This window comes from Mirounga leonina, unplaced genomic scaffold, assembly GCF_011800145.1.
Source record: "Mirounga leonina isolate KUSES-001 unplaced genomic scaffold, KU_Mleo_1.0 Mir_127, whole genome shotgun sequence".
Classification (NCBI taxonomy): Eukaryota; Metazoa; Chordata; class Mammalia; order Carnivora; family Phocidae; genus Mirounga; species Mirounga leonina.
The window spans coordinates 34,556,392-34,573,479 of NW_023270316.1; positions in this window are offsets into that span (position 1 = coordinate 34,556,392).

Genomic DNA, 17,088 nt, shown 5'->3' on the forward strand with positions numbered 1-17,088 from the left:
GTTTGAAATCTTGACCACCTACTCCCTGCCACTTATTAGTATGTAATCTGGGCAAGCTAGTTCACCCCTTGGTGCCTCAGTTTCCTCCTCTGTAAATAACAGTACCTATCTCTTAGGGCTGTTGTGCAGATTAGGTGAGCTATTAGTAGTGCTTGTTGTTTGCTAAATAAAAATATATTTACATGGATTATATTCTTCACATCTTAAAGTGTTTGAATATCATAAATAATTAAATTTAGTTCTTATTAATCTGTGTTTAGGTATATTCCTTTTTTATACTATTAATGTGGTTGATGACTGAGACACAGAGCACTGAAATCAAGAGTGAAGCTCAACAGCTAGAAGTCCGCCTGAACCAGGACTTCCTTCATTCTTGGCCAATTGCAGGGATGGATATTTCTATAATAGCTGGAGCAGGAGTGGGAGAGCTTTCTGGGAATGTGAGAATGAGTAGTGTCTTCTCAGGAATGTTTGCTGTTCTCCTTTTCCACATAGTGGGACTTCCTCTGGCTCAGGCACTGTGGAGAAGAAATACAGTGACAAATTCTTCAACCTGTCTGTACCTTTTCATGATAACCTTGGGGGGCCACATTGGACAGTTTAAGAAGTACTGGTTTAAGCTCTGTTTTCTCTGCTTGTTGATGAGTGTGTCGTATGGGACAAAATCAAAGGCCATCCTGAGGTTGAGATATATTGCATTTGTTGCTTTTCTGCTATCTGCAATGTGCCTTGCTCTGTCAGCAAAGGCTGTTAGATTGGTCTTTGATAATTTGCTCTTGTGACTCATGTGAGTTATTGGTCTGTGATCTTAGTGTTTACAAATTGATTTGCTGACGATATGCTCCAATATTTTTATACATGCCGGAGTTAACATGTATTGGTCTATAATTTTTAACCCTTAAAAAATTTTTAAACAAATCTTCACAGAGATCTCTCGTATCCTTTAAGTATCTCTCCCATCATCTGTATGTTCTCAGGATAACTCAGCCTATTCCTTATTATGCTGCAGAATGATGATTATCAGCCCTGCTGAGATAAGCACATGGAAGTATTCTAGGTGCCTGGACTTTACTGCTTGGACTTAATCTTTCTATCCTTCCTCTTCATTCCTCTTTCACTCCCTCTTTTTCTTCTCATCTTTCTACCTTCCCTCTTCTTTCATTTACTCTAGGTAAAAACAAAGGCCATGTAAAAATTATTGCTATGGACTTTCTTGAATTTTCTATCCTTCCCATAATAGAATCCTGCTAAGTCTCTCCCATTCCAAATCCCCTAAGCATTGCTGCTCCTCTCAGTATCACTTAGAGGACAAACTAACAGTCCTGGAAAGATCCAGAAACAAGCTAGAGCTGAGTCTGTCTTACCTTTTTAACTTGGCCCTATAGCAAAAAATACATCCGTATTTATAAAATATATATCATATATTATATACATATATGTGTCCCAAAAAACGCTCATACACACAACTCATACACCCAACTGAAACAAAACTTTTACAAATGAAATGTAACTTTATTGCATGTGTTAGATGCTATTTTCTATTCTGTTCTATTTAAATATAAGAAATACTGATCATGGGGCACCTGGGTGGCTCAGTCGTTAAGCGTCTGCCTTCGGCTCAGGTCATGGTCCCAGGGTCCTGGGATCGAGCCCCACATTTGGCTCCCTGCTCCGCAGGAAGCCTACTTCTCCCTCTCCCACTCCCCCTGCTAGTGTTCCTTCTCTGGCCGTGTCTCTCTCTGTCAAATAAATAAATAAAATCTTAAAAAAGTAAAAAAGAAATACTGATCATGAGCTACTAAATTCATGCAATGAGCTACCAATGAGTTGTGGTTTGCAATTTGAAGAACCCTGTCCTAGAGTTGCCTAGACAAAAGAGTTGAGAACCAGCCAGTCTAGAACAACTGAAAGACATGCAAGACAGTAAAAAAGAGGTCTTTTCTCTTTTCGTGTAGAGTTTGTGTGTGTGCGTGTGTGTACATGCACGCCATATGATAGTACACTGCTTATTAATTTTAAAAATCAAAATCTACTTCCTTGGCCCAAAGTGTGTCAGTTAACACATCACCATACTCGGCTAATAAATGCAATCACCATAGGAAAGTTCTTTTCATGTAGCCACAGCCACTGCTAATGTGGTTCTCTTGTTGAGGAAACATGCATATACAAAAAGATCCATCCTCCATATAAATTTTTGTGGTACATATTAAAGGTACTGGGGCAGGCAGAGTAGGGAGCTAGAAAGGGTTCTGCCTTGCAAAGTTTGGTTTCAAAATCTAGAATTTGAATTTTTCCATCGACTGGACAATAAAAAAATTGAATCCTCTTTTATTGACATGCAATATTAGTTCTTCCTTTCTTTTTTAAGAAAATAAAGCTGGACTTGACTCTTAGATGAGTGATATCTACATTTGTATCACTCGTAAATGACATATCTGTGCACATGTAAATGTGTGTATCCCATTTGTGCTTTTGTTGCTTTATTCTCATGAAGAAACTGAAGTTACAAAGCTGAGAACTGCCATAACTACACTGGAAAGAAGGCATCGAAATTAAATATAATAATAGCAAGTAAGAGTTTGAGTAGAAGGAGAGAGCTGAAGGGTTTGTGGTCCAAAGATAATTAAGAATGTAGGACTGTACCTCTGAAACAAATAATACATTATATGTTAAAAAAAAGAAGAAGATAGCAGGAAGGGAAGAATGAAGGGGGGGAAATCAGAGGGGGAGACGAACCATGAGAGACTATGGACTCTGAAAAACAAACTGAGGGTTCTAGAGGGGAGGGGGTGGGGGGAGGGTTAGCCTGGTGATGGGTATTAAAGAGGGCACGTACTGCATGGAGCACTGGGTGTTATACGCAAACAGTGAGTCATGGAACACTACATCAAAAACTAATGACGTAATGTATGGTAATTAATGTAACATAAAAAAAAATAAGAAGAATGTAGGGCTCAGTCAGGTAGAAAGCAAACTGTGACAAGAGAAGAAGCTGGACTCAAGTACAAGAGTCATTAGATTAAACAGGAGCAGCAAAACTCCAGGAGTGGGCTGGAAAAGATGTAGACATTAGATTTGGAAAATAAGAGTGATTTTAGCTGAAGAACTGAATGGGTCTAGGCTGGAACTAAGAGATATTTAGAAAAACCTAGAAATAGTCTTGGAGACTGAGTTTGGGAAGAGTTGAGTCTTTGTGAGGACAGTGACCAAGTAGGAGAGTTATCTTTTGTAGCACAAGAGGGAGTAGATGGTGGAATGTGGCTACTCAATTCGATAGTTTCCTCTCATTCAGAGTTGTGTCAAATCAGCCTCTGCAATCAGCAAAATATAAAAAGTGAGAAACTCCATGGATTCTGGCTTTTTCAACAAATAACTTACAAAGGGGGACATGTATCGTGAGAGAGACATAAGACGTATATCAACCAAAAATAATCCACAAACCTTCCTTGTACCCTAATTTGAGCAAATTATCTCAATAAAAAACTGTATGGGATTACTGGGGAAATTTTATTTCTCCAACATTTGATGATATTAAGAAATTACCATTAATTTTTGAGATGCAAAAATGGTATGGGGGAGGAGACTCTATCTTGATGTCTGTTATGGCGCTTACATGACCCGCAAGATAGCATAGCTAGGTAGGCATGTGTTCATAGCCTTTACTTAACCAGAAGCTTCTCGAGGACAAGGTCTATTCCAATCTGATATGTCTTTGTATCCAGCCAGTGCATTGCTAGGCCCCCAGAAAGACCCTAATAAATAAATAAATATCTGCCATATGAACAAATACATTGAATCAATGGCAAGTGCAAAATTCCCAGACAAAGAAAGGCAAAAGCAAAACAACAGCATCACTTTGGGTCTCTGTAGTCTTCATAGATGAAGGGATTCTTCCAGACTTAATTAACAATAAAAACTTCATCAACTCATAACAGCAACTAGTTTCAGTTGCAGCCTTTTCACAGAACATCCTCTTCCTTCCACAGCAGATCAACAACCACATTTTGTAGAATGGTTTGCTCATAAGCTGTCAAAACTCAAATGGCTCTTCTGTACATAAAGCAAGATAAACTGAAGTTGGAATTGGCTATCCTGAAAGCTAAACTACTTCTCTAAATACAGAATGCGTGTTTACTGCTTCATGAGCCTATTGGCAGTTTCCCTAAAATGACCAACATTAGAGCCATGTGAACATTTTGAAGATTACACCACAGCCATTCTTGTCTTTTCTCTTCTGTAACGATTACTATAATGTGTTCATTATGGGAAAGCACGCCCTAACAATGCCTCACTGAATTTTAAGGGAGCAATGGTTGAGAGAAATGCTGTGCATCCAACAAATACTAAGAAATCAAGATGTACAGACCAAAACTTATTTTCAAAGAAGTTAAGTTGCAGAAAATCTCTGGGGTTGTATACTGTTTGGGCTAGTTTATATCCTGCCACTAAATATTTTAATGGCTGGAATAAAGGCTGTCAAGAATTTTTAAATTATTTAAGTTTTAAACAGCCATATTTAAAAACAATACAAGATGACCGAATTGACACACCTTAAGTGAGGGATATTTGCCGTGGATTTTTTAAGTGGTGGAAGTGTAATTATTGCAACTTTTTTGGAATGAAAAAGAAAGAGAAATAATTTTTGCTTCTAGAACAAAATATACATAGATACATGTTTCTATATCTGATATAAGCATCAGACAGTGAATATTTTATTTATTCTCACAATAGTCCTGATAGGTAGGTAGATGTGGCAGCAACTAGCTATTTCCTCCTCAAACTGTTTCCTTTGGACAGGGACTAGGGTAAGGCAAGCCAGGTGTCTAGGGATGCAAAATGTAAGGAGGTGCTCACTCTCAGGTTCCTGCAGGTACCAGTCCTGCCCTCGGAAGACTCTGTACTTGCCTGACCTTGGGAACAAATGGCTTCTTAAGCTTGCATCCTAGGCACCTCACTTGCTTCACCCTGGATCCAGCACTTTCCTAGCTGGGCACTTAGATAATCTTTCTCAGCCTCCCAGATTAAATCTTGGGACTGAATTCTGCCCAGTGGAATATAGATAGAAGTCGTGTTTGCCCTTTCTAGTCAAACCTACAAAATCTTCTGAAGTACCACCTTCTGTGCTTGTTCCTGTCTACCTGAGTAGAGAGGACTTCAAGGATGTAGGGAGGGCAGAGCCCCAACATGAAAGGGAGCTGGGTCACTGCATTGCTTCTTAGAGAACAAATGCTCAAGAGTGCTGCCCAACCAGGGACACCCGTGTTAGATCCTCAAGTGAGTGAAACAAAACCTTTTGTTATCTTAAGGCAATAAAATTTGGTGGTTGTCTGTCAAGGATTTAGCTTACTCGGGTTTATTGGAGGTTTAATTCTCATTTATCTACAGGAAATGAGGCTCAGAGGCCCTAAGTGACCTATGGTCACAGAGCCTGTGCTGGTAGATCTAGGATTTGAACTCTAGTCTATCTGACTTTGAAGGTCATTCTTGTTCAACCTCCTCACATTATGTCCTAGAAATCACTGGAAGTGACTGTTGAGAGTTTACTTAATGAAGTTAGTAAATCTTTCTAAATATGTATCTAATATACTATGTGATCATTTCATCAACACACTAAACCATAGAGGTTTTATTTATTTATTTATTTATTTATTTATTTTTAAAGATTTTATTTATTTATTTGAGAGAGAGAGAATGAGAGAGAGCACATGAGAGGGGGGAGGGTCAGAGGGAGAAGCAGACCCCCCGCTGAGCAGGGAGCCCGATATGGGACTCGATCCCGGGCCTCCAGGATCATGACCTGAGCCGAAGGCAGTCGCTTAACCAACTGAGCCACCCAGGCGCCCAGAGGTTTTAACTTAGGAACTAAAACGGCATTATCCCTTACTGTAAGTCATTTTTGGTAGGTAAACTTACTTACAAAATGCAGCCCTGTTTGGATTTGAACACTTGCAAGAGTCTTCTTCTGCCTCCCACCCCCCACATATATACATATTACAGTCCCTACTCTCCACGTTGGATCATCAGATCTTGCCAATTTCTAGAAGCTCCCTGGTCTGCTTTCCATTAGGTTCAGCCCACAGATTGTGGTTCATGAAAACTGATGTAATAATAAGGTGTCACAAAGAAATATTTCCTCTACTTCTTTATTGATCCCCAGATTTTACTGGGAGAAATTCGTATTCAAACAATGAAGCCATTATTATCTGTCATCCTTGCAAAAGAGAGCTCATTTAGAGATCCATATTCTGCAATATAAACAGATAAACAGGATCTACTTGGGGTCTGTTTGCTTTTTTGAGTAGAGAGGCACGCCAACTACAAGGAGCAACACAAAGACAAAGGCAGGAACACAGCCTGTAGAAATGTGTCATTGAATCCACCTACATTCCACTAACTCTCCAAACAACGAAATCACTGATTTTTCTCTCTTCAATTTAAATCAGCAAGATAAGATGTGGACTCAAAAATAAAATAATGAGAGATTTTTTAAAATTCTCCATAGTTTTAAGAAGTAGCTCTATGGCAGCTTCCCTCACAATGTCTCCTAACCGGGAAATAGGGAAACATCTGTATTTCTATGTTGTTTCTTTTCAAATTTGATGAAGAATCAACTGAAAAATCTTCAGTGTTGGCTTCCTTAACTTAAAAAGTGAAGTAATATGGCCTTATGGAAAATTACCATATTTGCTTTTGGGAGAGCATGGGTATTTTTTTGGTTCCTTTAAATACTAGATAAATAACAATAGGAAAATCATTGAATGTCTTTAAGATTCTATTTCCCACTTATAAATTGAACACCTTAGTAACACCTAAATCAAAAGGTATAATAATATGGATATCCTTACAATGAATTTGATCATGGAGGGTAAAATTAATCAGGTATGCAACTGTGTTTAGTATGTACACTCCTTTCATTTCATTTATGTCTCTATTTTTCAGGTTTTGTGATGCCGTAAATTGAGATATATATGTACCTGAGGTAAACAGAGGCATACATAGAACTAACATGTAATAAGGCATCTTTTTAAAAGGACATTGCTTACTTAGTTTGGACAGCAAAAGCACCACAATTTTGACTACAATTTTCAGATAGAGTGACTTTTTCTAGATATCCCTTCCATCATTTCTTCTCTATCTATCCTGAGAACTCCAGGAGAACAAAAATGATGCCCATTTTGTTCTCTTCTGTATCTTCAACATCTAGAACAGAAATTTATAAAAATATACACATTTCTAGTGTTCTGTTCTAGATGCATTCCTCATCACACTAGGTAATTTTATCCACTGTAAAGATTTCAAATTATTTTTATGCTGAAGAATCCAAAATATGTATCTCCTGATCATACACACAGCCTTTTCCACACTCAACCACATGTGTACAAATCCTAATGAATTTTCTGCAGATATTGTTAAACTCAACAACAACAGGGATCTCCTGGCCTTCTTCCAAATTCTTACTCTTTCTCCTTTTTTTTTTTTTTTTTTTAGCAAGTAAGGACACCTTTCTTCATCTAGAACAAGAGTCAGCAAACTACAGCCAGAGAGCCAAATTTGGCCCACCCACTTGAAAATAAAGTTGTATTGGGACACAGTCATCCCCGTACATATTATCTCTGGCTGCTTTTGGCCTTACAAAGCAGAGTTGAGTAGTTGCAAGAGAGATTTTATGATCTGCAATCTTAAAGTATGTATTATTCGGCCCTATGCAGAAAAAGTTTGCCAATCCCTGATCTAGGGCAACCACGGTAGAAATCCAGGGCAGATCATTGATGTCCCCCCCAAACCCTGTCCCTCATTCCCTCATCCAATTAATTTCCATATCCAGTAAATTTTACCTCCTAAATAGTTCCTCAGTTCTGTTTCTGTCTCTATTTTTACTATTATTGAGGCCTAGTTTAAGCCCTTATCAATTTTATCCAGACTATCATAATATCCTAACTGGTCTTCCTGCCATTATTCTCGATCATCTTAAAGCCATCCTCCACACTAATCAGCTTTAACTAATTATTTTTTAAAAGTTTTTTAAAAGATTTTATTTATTTATTTGTCAGAGAGAGAGAGAGCGAGAGAGCACATGCACGCACAAGCAGGGCAAGCGGCAGGCAGAGGGAGAAGCAGGCTCCCCACTGAGCAAGGAGCCCAACGCGGGGCTCGATCCCAGGACCCCGGGATCATGACCTGAGCCAAAGGCAGACGCTTAACCGACTGAGCCACAGGTGTCCCAGTATTAACTAATTAAAAACAAGTTTGATGCTATCCACTATTCTGAAATTTTCCTTTTGGCTCTCTAACACTCACAGGATTCATTATCATTACCATGGCAAATTCTATAATCATCTGGCACATTTAAGTATCTCTGGCTTCATCACCCACCACTCCCTGTTCTAATTTTATTCTTTAACATTGGGAAGTTACTTACTGCTCTTCTGCACAGTTTGTTATTCCTCACTTCCGTGTGTGTATTTGTTCCTGCTGCCTGCTCCAGAATGCTCTCCCACTCCCAGCTTCATTTCACCTAACTAATATGGACCCATCTTTTAATTCTCACGTAATCAGGGAAGTCGTATCTCTCCTTTCTGCCCTATCATAACACCTGCTTGTATTTATCACAACACCAAATAAATTACATTTGCAGTCTTATATTTGTTATCTCTAGAGTGAACTTGTTTCAAAATAACAGGATTTCTTTCCATCTCCCCTTCCTAACCAGATCCTGAATTTCCTTGTTCAAAGTTTGGAGTGGAATTTACCACACCCTCAACTTGAGAGAATAGGCTCTCGTCAGCTTGAGGCAATCAATTTATTTAACATTCCTGATCACAACGATAAATTTATCTCATCCTCTGCATCAAGGATGACCGGGAAACACAAGCCCACGTCACCTGCATATGGCATGCCCTTGAAAAAGGTCGTTCGTGGATGGACTGACTGAAGAGAGTCTCGGAATTTCTGTGGGGAACTGTGGGACTTTATTTGACTCCAATTCTTCTGCTGGCTCGATGGTAAGAGAATGTAATATTTGGGACCACGAAAGCTTCAAGGATCTGCCAGGTGATCCTTATGTTGAGGCTGAAAATGAATCCCATCAGAACAAACAGTCATCAGCTCTTCAGTTTTGGTGACATTATTTTAGTCCAAAATCTCTTTTGTGTAAGCCAGTTTGGGTTTGTGATTTTTTTTTCCTTTTTACTATAACCAAAAGAATTATCTAATTATCTTTAATAGCTTATGAGTACCTTGAAGATAGGGAGTATGTTTTACTGATCTATGTTTCTTCAATGTCTCACAAGGTGCCTCACACATAAGATGATCTAAAAAATATTTCTTTAATTAATAAATATATTTGTAGCAAAGCTTAAAATTATTCTATAATGTAAAGCCTATACAAATCAGAAAACTTATTCAAATTAAAATAACTGAACTTACACAGTCTATTGAAAGCCATACAAATTCACCAATATTTAACTAGTTTACTCAACCAATGGTAAATAATATACAGTAGGATTTTGACAGCCATTTTGAATCTGGTCTCACCAGTAATTATCATAGTGTTATACCTGTGGAAAACGTCCCTCCCTTGTTTTTAAACAGTCACTTAACTTGTTTTTTCTGAGTCTGTGTCATCTACTCATCTTCCACATCTTACATTATTCTATGTTTCATTTAGGCTTCTAGACAATAGTTGTTACCATTTGCTTAGCTATTTATGCCTATTTAAAAATATTTTTATTTTTATTTTCTCTGATTGCAGTTATTCAAAAATTCCATTTTAGGTGAGACTACTTATTCAATGCATTTCTGTGGGTCTAGCAACTATACCTCTAATGTAATACTTCACAGGTGTGGGCAACACTGTCAATTCCAAAGCTCACTTTGAACAGTGTCTCCCACCTGTTACCCCAAGAAGAAATTCCTTCTTTGCGGGCCTGTTGCACCACAACTCTCATTCTTTCTCTCATGGAAACGAGAAAAGTTTTACAATCAGTCCCAATTTGTTTGTCGAAATTACCAGAAGAGTTCCTACCAGTTTATGGCTCCGGGAGCATCTGCTTCATAGCGACAGTCTCAGGAGCTGTATCTTTCTGGACACATCTGTCTCTCCAGATATCGAAGTGGCAGTTTGCCCTGTGACCTCAGCTCTCTGAAGGTCAAAAGCCAGTCCTTGATTTTCTGTATGTCCATTTTTTTTTTTTTAAACAAGGATGGAAGTGATGACTTCCAAGCTCTTTACATGGCAGAGCTGAAATCACAAGTCTGTCTAGGCTTTTTGAAGGGCAAGAAAATTACATCTGGGATTGAAGATAAACACCCCCCCACTTCATATGAATCGCTAACTTGATTATATTTTAGGTGTCACTAAACATGAATGTTAGCTCTCAGGGGCCATGATTTTAAGTCTCAGGCCTACTTTAAGGGATCTAAATCACAATAGTAGTTGAAAAAATAAACAAGTCTCCCACTAGTTTACCACACAGTGTACTCATCATGGTATCTGCCTGGCCAAAAGTTGATCTAAGGGAAATAGCTCTGACTATAAGGTCATCTATAATGGATGGCTCCACCCAGAGAAAAATGGAGATTCTCACTGAAGGGATAAGAATTTGGAATGACAAAGGGAATCAAGGCACTAGTAGTGGGAAACGTAACTGAAAGAATATACTGTCTGAAGCCATTATGTGAAGGAGCTGTGACAAAGGGTGGGGGTGATAAGTGAGCCAAGGATTTGAGGAAGCAGAGTATAAGAGAAAAACCTCTTGCTCTGAGGCAAGAGCTGAGGGTGCAGTAGTGAGAAAAAGCAGCCAAGCCCAGACAAAAGCTATGGAGGGAGTACCGAATCCCCTCAGCAGTGGGCACTGAAGGCGGCCATGTGCTCCTCCTGCCCGGATTCCAGAGAGGTCTGCGAGGTTTTGAAAAATGCCCCACCACCAGCAGCACCAATTCTTTATCAGTAGAGAGCAACTCTTGTGGTTCCAGCTGCTGCTGAGGCCGGCTTGGTCAGTTTTTTCTGTTTTGGTTTTGGTTTTGTTATGTCAGATCTACTTGGCTAAAGGTCTTCCTTCTTTATTCCAAAATGTATCCAGACAATAAACATCTCTGTCATTTAAAAAAACAAACAACAACAGCAACAACAAAAACTCATTTAAATTTCTATTACATTAACTGACAAGAATCTAACTGGAGCCATTGTGATCTCAGTCTTCGAGATTAGCCAGGGGAGGTAAAGTCAGCCCAAAGTCAAATTTTAGGTAAAAGAAATTTTTCTACAGTGTTTATCTAGAATCCCTTTCAACACCTTTCTTGTCTTCGATTTTAATGTGCTTCTTCATGAACTCTTACCATCGTTCACCATCAGTGAGGTTAATAAGATAAAATGTTAATGCATTAGTGGATGTTAATGGTGGGTTAATGTGTCAGCTTTTCTTAGGTAATGCATTTGCTTTTGAAAGGGGTTTTTCCACAGTAGAAATGGAGGCTAGAGTCAGATAAACAATTTTTGTTATTGTTACAATTAATGTGATTCCATTTTACCCAGGTGCCATTTGGGAGCTCATGATGGGTGGCCTTGAAAAAGAAGTATATTTATCCCACACCCTTCTACAACCGTTGCTCCAACCACAAGGGTTCAATAATTGTTAATTGACTATGTTTCAATCAAATCAATATTTTACATAAAAGAGTCTTCTATTTTGTGCATTTGTTTCACAGTGCAAATTTACGAAAACCTTAATATTGACTTCTTTATGTCTCTCTAGATTTCTTGCATACAGCACTCTTAAACCCATTCATTTTTGTAAGATTCCACAGGTGCATTTTTCATATTAGCATGTCACAATTCATTCCCCCGCCCCAATTTGTTTATTTCCTTGAGATTATCCAATTTCAAAGATTTAAGCTAATTAAAAGAATAAGTGAAAATTCAAATATTATTCAAAGATCCTTAAATAAGATTACACCTAGAATGTCGAATACTTAACTTTCACTTAATTTTTGGAAGCTACACTGGATTTCTCAAAAAGGATTTCCTTCCTTCAATCCTTCCTTTTACAGGCAGAGGATTTTTAAAAACCATGACTGGAAAAGCTCCAGATTTTCCACTGAAAACCTTAAGTGCCTTCTCATATAATAGGAGGAAGACCAGCAACAGGCAGTGCAAAGACAGAAATCTCTTGAAGAATCCCACTACCTACAACAGAAAGTCTAAAATCATTGTCATAGAATATAATGTAGTAGATAGCCATACATTTCCACTCCTAAAAAGACCACACAAACATGGAACAGCTACTACCATTAGAAAATCAATTTATCTAAATAAATATCAGTATGGTCTACAATTCAAAAACAAAAAAAATGAATGCCACGACTTTTTGTGCAATTAGTTTTATTGCTCTCCCCTGACAATGAACCACATTTATTTTCCAAAGAGTTTAGGATTATTGTTATATGGCAAGTGATTTCATAAAGATGGTTCCACCTCTACTCAGGTTGTTGATCAAAATTCCACAGTGCCAGACCATTAAGTCATTTTTGTTTCCTCCCTCAGTACCTGCCCTCCAAAATGCATACTCTGCAGGTTAATCCACAAGACATAGTGAAAATGCCCAAACGTTCTCTGGAGTAATCCAACCCTGCATACTGATCAATCAGAGAATACATCGTCTTGCATACTGATCAACCTTGAAAATAAGGTTCACTAGCAGTGAAATAGAGAATAAAGGCAATGATCCACTTGAATTTAAACCTAAACATGATTTACCTCCAATACCCAGGCAGTTCTATAAATGTAAAAGTTGTTACATTTTCTGTTTTGTTTTCATTTTAATTTTCTGGGTAAATTCTTTGGGTCTTTTCCTTTTGCTAGCATAGACCTTGGGAAGGTCACATTAGTCCTATAAGCCTGTAAAGGAGTAATTTGAAATACAATAAATAACAGAATATATGGGCACACCTTTATTTGGGTTCCTTAAAATAGAAATATAAATTAATCACATATTTATATGCTCTCAGGCTATAGGTGATTATCACCATGCAAAATATTGTACCATGTATTCAATTTCTATAGCATTTATTCTAGCATACTATGATTTATAATCCTATGAAGGCTCATCTACTGCAAAAACCTTTAGAAAAGTATGTAGTGAGCGTCAAATGGAAGAAAAATCTGCTTTTTAAGGAATATATAAATGCATCCTAAGTGCATGCCATTTGATTCATATACAGCAGCTTTAAAATGCAGCCTACAGTTCACAAGCTATTGGTAAGCATGCCTATTCTGAAAGTAGGGATAAATATGTGATGGAATATTGGAACCTTTGATAAAGTATAATGGGTATCAAAAGTCAGTAGTTATAAAAATTATTTATTGCTTACTTAGCCAGCTCCTATAACTCTGTCTTTGCTAACATTTAGAGAGACAGAACAAGAGCTAAGACTAATATTAAATTTCTTTTTCTTTTATGTTTTCTATTATATTTCTAACTTATATTCTAATTAGGAATTCCCAAAGATCAAGAACCACCAGCTTCCTTGAGCTGCTGGACTCCCAGCTGGGTGTGTCATATGTGTAATAGCTTCAGTAATTTCTTTCTTTTCATGTGTCTTTTTTTAGGCTGGTTACATTGTTTAGAATGAGATTTCCTTTGCAGTCAGTACTGTGTCCATTGTTTTGTTAACCAACCTGATTTATAAACTCACATTTCACATATTTTAAACATTACTTAAAAAGTTTCAGATGAAATATATTTTTTACAAAAGCCTTTTAGTCTTGCCATTATTCTAATATAAATGCAAATGTACTTAGAATAAGTAATAAATATTTTATATAGAATGGTATTTTTTAACAGAGTTGATCATTATTAATACATTAAACTTTGGGATGCATAATCAAAATTTGACAGTTTTTATTATTCTTTTTTATAACAGAATACAGAAGACATATTAAAAGTAATGATAATTAAGGAATATTAGTTTTAGATCTTGGAAATCCTCAAATTTAAAGAAATTTATAGATAATTGAAAGGATAAATATGATCTAAATGATAAAGAAAATCAATAAACCTGAGCAGGACTCATCAAGGGAAAAAAAAGAGAGAGAGGGACCAAAGAAAAAAATCAGAAATGAACAAGATGTTATAACTGACACTACAATAATACAAAGGATTATGCAGACTACTATGAACAAGTATATGCCAACAAATTGGAAAATCTAAAATAAATGGATACATTCCTATAAACATACAATTTTCCAACACTGAATCATGAAGTAATAGAACATCCAAATAGACTGATTACAAGTAATTGAATTGGTAATTTTAAAACTTCCAAAAAACAAACATTTCAGGTTGAGAGGACTTTACAGGTGAATTCTACCAAACACTTCAAAAAGAGTACCTATCCTTCCTGAATTATTCCAAAAAATTGAAGATAAAGGAATGCTTCCAAACTCATTTTATGAGACCAGCTTTAGTCTGATACCAAAACCAGACAAAGACACTATCACAAAAGGAAATTGCAGGCTAATATTCTTAATAAATATAGATGTAAAAATCGTCACCAAAATATTAGCAAACCAAATTAACAATACATTAAAAGGATTATATGCCATGATCAAATGGGATTTATCCAAGGATGTAAAGATGGTTCAAGATCCACAAATCAATCAATGTGATACACTACATTAACAAAACAAAGGATGAAAATCACATGATCAACTCAATAAATGCAGAAAAAACTTTGACAAAATTCAACATCCATTTGTGATAAAAACTCAACAAAGTGGGAACAGAAGGAATGTACCTCAACAAAATAATAGCCATATATGACAGACCCCAGCTAACATCATACTCGGTGATAAAAAGGTGAAAGCTTTTTCTTTAAGATCAGGAACAAGACAAGAATGCCCACTCTCTCTACTTTTATTGAACATAGTATTGGAAGTCTTCCTCATAGCTATTAGATGAGAAAAAGAGATAAAGTGCATCCAAATTAAAAAGAAAGAAAGGAAACATTATTATTTGTACATGACATGATACTAGATATAAAAAACCCTAAAGACTCCACCAAAAACCTATTAGAACAAATAAGTGAATTCAGTAAGGTGATAGGATACAAAATTAACATACAGAAATCAGTTGCATTTCTCTACACTAATAATGAGTTATCAGAAAGAGAATAAGAAAACAATCCCCAGGGCACCTGGGTGGTGCAGTCAGTTAAGCATCCGAGTCTTGGTTTTGGCTCAGGTTGTGAGCTCGGGGTTGTGAGATAGAGCCCTGCATGGGGCTCTGTGCTCAGTGCTGAGTCTGCTTGGGATTCTCCCCCCCCCTTCCCTCTGTCCCTCCCACTTGTGTGTGCACTCACGCTCTCTCTCAAATAAATAAATCTTAAAAGAAAAAAGGAAAAGAAAACAATCCCATTTACAACTGCATCAAAAAGAATAAAATACCTAGGAATGAATTTAACTGAGAAGTTGAAAGACCTGAACTCTGAAAAGTATGAGACCCTGATAAAAGAAATTGAAGATGACTAATAAATGGAAAGACAGACCATGTTCATGGACTGAAAAATTAAATATTATATATAAAATGTCCATGCTACCCAAATAAATTTACAAACTCAATGCAATCTTCCATCAAAACCAATGGCCTTTTTTACAGAACTAAAACAAAGAATCCTAAAACTTTTATGGAACCACAGAAGATCCTGAATATCCAAAGCAATCTTAGAAAAAACAAAATTGGAGTTATCACACTCCTAGATGTCAAACTATACTACAAACCTATACTAATCATAACAGCATGGTATTAACACAAAAACAGAAACAAGATCAATGGAATAAAATAGTAATTTCAGAAATAAACCCACACATATATGGTCAATTAATCAATGTAAAGGAGGTAATATATAATGGGGGAAATACAGTCTTTTCAATAAACTGTGTTGGGAAAACTGGACAGCCACATGCAAAAGAATGAAACTGGACCTCCCTCTTATACCATACACAAAAATAAATTCAAAATGGATTAGACTCAAATGCAAGTCCTGAAACCATACAACTCCTAGAAGAAAACACAAACAGTAAGTTCTTTGACATTGGTCTTAGCAATATTTTTTTGGACCGCTCTCCTCAAGCAAGGTCAACAAAAATTAAAATAAGCAAGTGGAATTACATCAAACTAAAAGCTTTAGCACAGTAAAGGAAACCATCAACAAAACAGAAATGCGACCTACTGAATGTGAGAAGATATTTGTAAATCATATATGTGAAAAAAGGTTAATATGCAAAACATATAAAGAACTTACACAACTTAATATAAAAAAAAAAAACCCACCAGATTAAAAAATGGGAAGGGGACTTGAGTACACATTTTTCCAAAGAAGATATACCGATGGCCAACAGACACATGAAAAGATGCTCAACATCACTAATTATCAGGGAAATGCAAATCAAACCACAATGAGATATCACCTCACATCTGTCAGATTGGCATTCATCAAAAAGGCAAGAAATAACAATTGTTGGTAAGGATGTAGAGAAAAAGGAACTCTTGTACAGTGTTGGTGAGAATGTAAATTGGTGCAGCCATTATGAAAAACAGCAGGGAGATTCCTCAAAAAATTAAAAATAGAATTACCATATGATCCAGCAATTTCAACTTCTGGGTATTTATTCAAAGGAAACAAACAAACAAAAAGAGATATATGCACGCTTATGTTCACTGCAGCATTCTTTCCAGTAGCCAAGATATATGGAAGCATCTTAAGTACACATCAATACATGAATGGATAAAGAATATGTAATTTATATACTGACTATTACTCAGCCATAAAAAATGAAATTTTGCCATTTGCAACTTGATAGGGTTATATTCCAGAGTCTGATTCATCTAGGTTTGGTCACTTCCTCAGTAAGAAGGAAAGCTGAGGTCTCACTGGCACATATCCAGTGAGGGAGAAATAATTGCTCAAAAGATTAGGAAGTTCTTTCCTTCCTTGAAATTTTGCATGGTTGGTTGCTAGTTTGCTAAAAACAAGAAATTAACAAAAGTCCATGGTAACCTAAATAAATTGTTCCTATTCTGAAAGATTCTT